The following is an 8,101-nucleotide window of genomic DNA, read 5'->3' as shown; positions in this document are numbered from 1 at the left end:
TGTCGTTAGGTATCTTGATTAAGGGTGGATGATCAACCAAAGGGGAATGGGTAGATTGACGAAGAAAATGTTTTGGCTTGTTAAAAACCATTCGTGTTTAATATGGTTGTGTCACCGAAGACTAGGTCTTTTGGATTGGCTTCTGTTTTCCTCTTCGCAACAATTCTTCTCTCGACTTTTCTTTCTTTCTAATACACACAGAGTTATACACATACATGCATACATAAACACATACACACATAAGCACACACACATACATGCATACATACAACCGCACATAGACTTATATATATATATATATATATATATATATATATATATATATATATATATATATATACATACACACAAGCATACATAAACACATACACAGTATACGAATTGTTATACACACTGACTCAAGCACATACATATACGTTTCATAAATATACACACAGACACAAACATACACACACATTATACAAACATCTAAATACACATACATACACGTCTACACACATATACATACATACACACACCTCTACGTACACTTACACAATAAATAAATAAATAAATAGATAAATATACAAAACAGTAAGATATTTTATTTGAGATTAACAATTTCCTTCTCTTCCCCCCCCCCCAGGTGAGAGCAATTAATCCTCGAGATTCAGGTGAGAGAAGGTAACCCACGTCAGCTTGGGGTTAGTGAAAAAAACGAGGGAGTTTTTATTGCTGATAAGAAAATAAAAACCAAAGATTGTATCTTTTAAACAGGACTAAAACAGTAGAGAAAAATAAGCAATAAACTTATTTCCGATTTAACAACGCCAAGTCTCATTTATCCATGCATTTGTTGGTCTGCTTCCGAACTGTGGCATTTACCGTCTGTCAGACTGTCTGTCTATTTGTCTGTCTATCTATCTATCTATCTATCTATCTATCTATCTATCTATCTATCTGTCTATCTTTCTCTCCCGTCTCTCTAATACCGTTACATATTTTCACCTCATTTCTAATTTCTTTCCTTCTTTTCCCCTCCCCTCAACATTTACCTTCCATATCGGATATATCCATCACTCTGCCTCCTTGCTTCTCACTCTCTCTCTTTCTCCCTGCTTTTATTTGTCTTTCGTTCTCTCTGTTTCCTCATCCTAACACTTACTCCCACCTTCCTTTGCTTTCACACACACACAAACACACTCACATGATACACCCACACGTCGGCTCACGCACGTACGATCTTCTGCGAACACACACACACACACATATAGATATGTGTGTATGTTTACGAATCCTGCAACTGATCTATCTATCTATCTATCTATCTAAATACATCGGTATATATGTATCTCTCTCTCTCTCTCTCTCTCTCTCTCTCTCTCTCTCTCTCTCTCTCTCGTATATATATATATATCTATATATATATATATATATATATATATATAATATGTACACACATACAGACATGCGCATATAAGTTGATATAAGTGATTATATTTGTGTGCTAATATAAACGTGTTTATATATATATATATATATATATATATATATATATATATATGTATGTATAACTTTATATATACCCCCACTACGTGTGTGTGTGTGTGTGTATAAGTACTTACCAACATTTCCTGACTTCTACCCAATTCCATCAAAACTTACACCAATTTCCACCTCCAACTTTTCCTCCTTCAAACTATTGTTGTAAACAAAATGTCACGTTGGGTGTAGCGTGATAGTTTTTGGCGCGCTTTTTATGATGTTTCCCCACTACCGTCTTCGCAGCAACACCACAACTATCACAGCCATCACCACCGCAATCAGCCTCATCATCACCACCATCGTCATCATCATTATAAGCAGCAGCAGCAGCAGCAGTCGTTATCTTAAACGTTCGTCTTACCTGTTTGTTCAACACTACAGCATTTTTTTCCCCTTGTGCTATATCAACACCCACACAGCAGTTTCTAATTTTACAAGAATTACACACCGTGTTTTTATTTCATTTCATTTCCTTCTTTCTTCCTTTCTTTCTTTCGTTTGTTCTTGCACAAATAAATACATAGATGTATAAGAGTGCTCTGATACCTGAAAAATGTGTGTTTTATGTACGGTAGGCTGGATTCCATGTACAGAACCGAAAGATTTTCGTACAAGACTTGGTATATGTATATCTGAGTGTGTGTGTGTAATATATATATATACTCTTTAACTTGTTTCAGTCATTTGACTGCAGCCATGCTGGAGCACCGCCTTTAGTCAAGCAAATCGACCCCCAGGACTTATTCTTTGTAAGCCTAGTACTTATTCTATCGGTCTCTTTTGCCGAACCGCTATGTTACGGAGACGTAAACACACCAGCATCGGTTGTCAAGCGATGTTGGGGGGACAAACACAGACACACAAACACACACACACACACACACACACACACATATATACATATATACGACGGGCTTCTTTCAGTTTCCGCCTACCAAATCCATTCACAAGGCTTTGGTCGGCCCGAGGCTATAGTAGAAGACACTTGCCCAAGGTGCCACGCAGTAGGACTGAACCCGGAACCATGTGGTTGGTAAGCAAGCTACTTACCACATAGCCACTCCTGTATGTATATATATATTAGAAAAAATAATAAGGTACTCAGATATCTGGATGGTTGTACATTTACAGATTTTTATTAATATGGCACATGTTTTTATAAATTAGCGCTTGCATCTATTCTTGTAGATTCTAGTAAATTAAATCTGAAGAATCTACAAGAATAGATGCAAGCGCTAATTTATAAAAACATGTGCCATATTATTAAAAATCTGTAAATGTACAACCATCCAGATATCTGAGTACCTTATTATTTTTTCTAATATATAATTCCTGTATATCACCTCCAAATCTTCTATATATATATATATATATATATATATATATATATATATATATATATATCGAACAATGCGAACGAGTGTTCAACACCGCATTGGTGGATAAAGATACTTCATTTGTGTATTAAGGCTACCATTGGTTTCATGTTGAGAAATATTTCAACAATTCTTCGAGCCGATCACATAGAAAAACTGGTGTTCGTCTCATACATACAAAGGGCTTCCACACAGTTTCCATTTCTCAAATTCACTCACAAGGCATTGGCCAGTCCAGAGCGATAATAGAAAGACTTGCTCAGAATGCTACGCAGCGGGATTGAGCTTGAAATCACGTGGTTGTAAAAACTATCTATCTATCTATCTATCTATCTATCTATCTATCTATCTATCTATCTATCTATCTTCCTGTACTCATGTATGTACAGTGCGTTCGGACTAAATTTGACGACTTTTTCTATGTCTCCTTTTTTTTTCAGGAACAGCTTAATGTATTAGTGAATAGTCATTGGAGAACGTAAAAATTAAAGTTATAACTGGGAAAAAGTCAGCTGGCTGGAAGCCATGTGAATATTCCTTTCTACTGTTGGCACAAGGCCCGAAATTTTGGGGGAAAGGGCCAGTCGATTAGATCGACCTCAGTACGCAACTGGTACTTAATTTATCGACCCCGAAAGGATGAAAGGCAAAGTCGACCTCAGTGGAAATTGAACTCTGAACGTAATGATAATGTATGTATATGTAATACTATGTACTGTACGTACTAATATAAAATAGCCTGTATGTATATAGTAGTATGTATATATATCTAACACTATGTGTGTATGTGTAGGTATGTGTGTATGTAAATAAGTGTATATATATTTGTTTCAGTCATTTTGACTGCGGCCATGCTGGAGCAGCGCCTTTAGTCGAGCAAATCGACCCCAGACGCCTAGTACTTATTCTATCGGACTGTTTTGCCGAACCGCTAAGTTACGTGGACGTAAACACACCAGCATCGGTTGTCAAGCGATGGTGGTGGTGGTGGTGGTGGGGGGGGGGGGACAAACACAGACACACAAACATATGCACATACATATACGACGGGCTTCTTCCAGTTTCCGTCTACCAAATCCACTCACAAGGCTTTAATCGGCCTGAGGCTATAGCATAGCAGAAGACATTTGCCCAAGGTGCCAGGCAGTGGGACTGAACCCAGGACCATGTGGTTGGTAAGCAAGCTACTTACCACACTGCGCCTGTATGTATATATATATATATATATATATATATATATATATATATATATATATATATATATATATGCATGCTTGTATGTAACAATTTACGGATATACACCAACTGCATATGTAATACTCTATGTATATGTAACAGCATGCGTAAATGTAATGGTATGTGTATATACCGCAGTATAACTATGAGTGATACAACAGCATGGGCGTGCGTAACAGTGTGTATATATGTAACAGTGTGTTATCCTTGCACGCCTTTGCGGCACGCGCGCAATTTGAGGAATGTGACGTTCAGGCATTATTGTCAAAGTGTAACGCGCATCATGCATCGATCTCGGTGACCTAGTTTTTCTACTGGCACAGCTCTCTCTGTCTCTGTCTGTCTGTCTGTCTCTCTCATAGAACTATCCAATACGCACGTTTCTATCTATCTATCTATCTATCTATCTATCTATCTGTCTGTCTGTCTGTCTCTTTGCCCGTCTGTGTCTGTCTGTCTGTCTATCTGTTTCTCTCTCTATCAACCTATCTATCTATTCATCTGCCTGCCTGTCTGTCTGTCTGTCTGTCTGTCTGTCTGTCTGTCTGTCTGTCTGTCTGTCTGTCTGTCTGTCTGTCTCTCTATCTCTCTCTCTCTCTCTCTCTCTCTCTCTCTCTCTCTCTCTCTTTCTTTCCCTTGCTTACCAACCAAATGGCTCCGGGTTCAGTCCCACTGCGTGGCACCTTGGGCAAGTGTCTTCTACTATAGCCTCGGGCCGACCAAAGCCTTGTGAGTGGATTTGGTAGAGGGGAACTGAAAGAAGCCAGTCGTATATATATATATATATATATATATATATATATATATATATATATATAGATATATATATATATATATATACATATATATATATATGTATATATACTTATGCATGTGTGTGTATATGTTTGTGTGTCTGTGTTTGTCCCCCCGCCCCCAACATCGCTTGACAACCGACGTTGGTGTTTACGTCCCCATAACCTAGCGGTTCCGCAAAAGAGACCGACAGAATAAGTCCTGAGGGTTGATTTGCTCGACTAAGTACGCTGCTCCAGCATGACCGCAGTCAGGTGACTGAAACAAATAAAAGAAGAAAAGTTGTCGATCGCTTGTAATACAATCCACATAAATGCGGTATAATCCACATTTTCGGTCATTCTTTTAGGGCTTCAAGGGCCGCACCATTTCTTTCGTTTAACTGGCATTTTAGAAGCTATCGTCTGTTCTTGGATTGTAATCTTCGAAACGTGACATGACCTAAAGATCAAGTGTCGAAGACAGTTTACACTTTATGCCAAATGTTAGCATCATTGTGTCTAGAGGCACAAGACACGAAATTTTTGGGGAGGGTGGCAGTCGATTAGATCGACCCAGTACGCAACTGGTACTTAATTTATCGACCCCGAAAGGATGAAAGGCAAAGTCGACCTCGGCGGAATTTGAACTCAGAACGTAAAGACAGACGAAATACCGCTAAGCATTTCGCCCGGCTTGCTAACGTTTCTACCAGCTCGCCGCCTTCAAATTTTAGCATCATTGCCATGCTAACCTTCGTTTTGGCTTGTATGTATGTATGTATTTTATGTATACGTGTATGTATGTGTGTATGTTTGTATGTGCGTGCCTGTATGTCTATGTATGTGTGTGTATGCATGTGTGTATGTTTGTGTGTGTGTGTGTGTGTTTGTCTTCTAACACTGCTTGACAACCGGTGTTGGTTACTTTACATCCTTGTCCACTAGCGTTTGGGCAAAGGCGTCCGATAGAATAAGTAACCTGACTTTAAAAAAATAAGTAGTGAAGTCAATTTGTTCGGCTTTAAACCCTAGCATGGCCGCAGTCCAATGACTGAAACAAGCAAAAGATAAAAAGAGAGAAGCAAAGAAGAAAAGCATTAAAAGAAGCAAACTCGAAAGATGGCTTGAAATTTGCCATTTAATTATGAACGGAAAAGATAAGAAAAATTATAGGAATTTTTATTTTCACTTTTAATTCCTAAAACATCTATCGATTGTTTGAGCAGATGTTTTAAAAACCAGAGAACAATGGTTTTAGCAAGTTCAATGAAAGAAGCGGAAAAAGCAATGTGTGATTCAGCGATTGAGGTCGTCTGTTAAGTGGAGCCAGCAGCCGGGAAGGAAATTATTGTATGGACGAGGTCGGGGTAAGAGGCGAAGGTTTTTGTTTCTGATAAATCTCTATTCAAGATCGCATTCAGATGTTTCCTTTCATTGTGTTTTGCCACTCCTCATCCTTTAATATTCTTCGAACCTAATCTTGAAATTATATCCCCTTACGGCCATTCTTTCCTCGACATGAATACAATACAGGGATTTCTTTTTGAAGAAGCATGAAGCCATTTTTGTAGCTCAGTGTAAAAATGTGGGTTCTTTTGGTACACATCTCGAGACTGCCTTTGGTCCTATAGCACAATCTTCCCGATTTGGAGTGATTTCAGTTAAAACATTCCATCAAACTTTCTTGTGTATTTATGTTACAACCACCATCTGAATTAAGACAGAATTATTTTACTTAATTCTTCATTATTTTCAAATTAATTTAAACAAAGACAGTGTATTTCGGCAGAAATATGGTAACAAAAGGTTTAAAGTGATCTAAATTAAAACCTTCAGTCAAAATTTCACGTTAATTTATATTGCAAAACTAGTTTAATGATAACAAAATCATTTTACTAAATTCTTCGTTGTGGAACAAAGGCAGTGCATTTGAACTGAAACATTATAACAAAAGGATTTTAAGAGCCATTTTTTCTCAGGAGGAAAGGCAGTTGCCATGATGCTTTACAAGGATTCCAAGATTGTTTGGAAGGAAGCATTTAGGGTTTCTCAGATCAGAGGCCCGGTTCGAATTCTTGCAAAAGAGTGGACTCCGTTTAAGTAGCCCAAAGGCCAGGCGATAGTGTTAAATCGGGCTCTGAATTAAGTCAATTAACCATAGTGGGATTGGAACAATAGCGCAAGGAATACGCTTTCACGATTCTAGACTGCTCTAGTCTTGGACTTTATTTATCGACCCCAGAAGGATGAACGGCAAAGACGACATTAATGTGATATGAATATATGGGAGGACAGTATATATGGAAGGTATGAAAGATGGAAGGTATGAATGTATGGAAGGCATGAAGATATGGAAGATAGCAATGTATGGAAGACGTGAATATTTTTTATATGTAAGGTATGAATATAAAGCTAGCAGGCCATATACTCCAGCTACCAGAACAATGCTGTTTTAAAACAGCTTTGAAATGGATACCACTTGAGAGAAAATGAAAGAGAAGAAGACAGAAAACAATATGACGCAGAACACTCGTGACTGACATGAGAGAGGCCAATATCACATGACCAGATGCAGAGAAAACTGTAGCCAACAGAAGCCATTTTGTCAAATTGCTGACCAAATGTGCTCGAGAGGGTAGAAAGGACTCATTCTGATATTGATGAATGTAGAGAAGATATATGGAAGGTATATTTTACTTGTTTCAGTCATTGGACTGCAGCCATGCTGGGGCACCGCCTTGAAGGGTTTTAGTCGAATTAATTGACAACAGTATTTTTTTCTTAAGTGTGTGACTTAGTCTATCGGAGTCTTTTACCCAACCGCTAAGTTACGGGGACGTAACACAGGTTATCAAGAAATGTGACGGGACAAACACGGACATAAATAGACACCACACGCAAACATTTACACACACACACACACACACACAAATATACATATATACGACGGGCTTCTTTCAGTTTCCGTTCACCAAATCCACTCACAATTCTTTGGTCGACCTGGGGCTTTTAGAAGGTACTTGCCCAAGGTGTCACACAATAGCGCTAAACACAAGGTATCATGGTTGAGAAGCAAACTTCTTACTCACACAGCTGCGCATGCGCTTATACGGATATTTTTTTAAAGAAATATTTTTGATATATAGGCGCAAGTGTGGCTGTGTGGTAAGAAGTTTGCTTCCCAACCAC

The 8,101-nt window shown here is 38.2% G+C and overlaps 1 long non-coding RNA gene across 2 annotated transcripts in view; it reads right to left on the bottom strand.

Annotated features, from left to right (window-relative positions):
* Window positions 1–6,078: 6,078 nt before the first annotated feature.
* Window positions 6,079–8,101, bottom strand: part of LOC128249681 (uncharacterized) — a 68,012-nt gene continuing 65,989 nt past the window's right edge. For both annotated transcript variants that reach the window (XR_016244555.1, XR_008265795.2), the window contains one exon: window positions 6,079–6,622. This is a non-coding gene — a long non-coding RNA (uncharacterized LOC128249681). The remainder of the gene's footprint in view (window positions 6,623–8,101) is intronic.

Source organism: Octopus bimaculoides, chromosome 16 (assembly GCF_046866305.1).
Source record: "Octopus bimaculoides isolate indiv1 chromosome 16, ASM4686630v1, whole genome shotgun sequence".
In the NCBI taxonomy this organism is placed as follows: domain Eukaryota; kingdom Metazoa; phylum Mollusca; class Cephalopoda; order Octopoda; family Octopodidae; genus Octopus; species Octopus bimaculoides.
The sequence above is the reverse complement of the archived record's forward strand: the minus strand, read 5'-3'. Positions and strand labels throughout refer to the sequence as shown.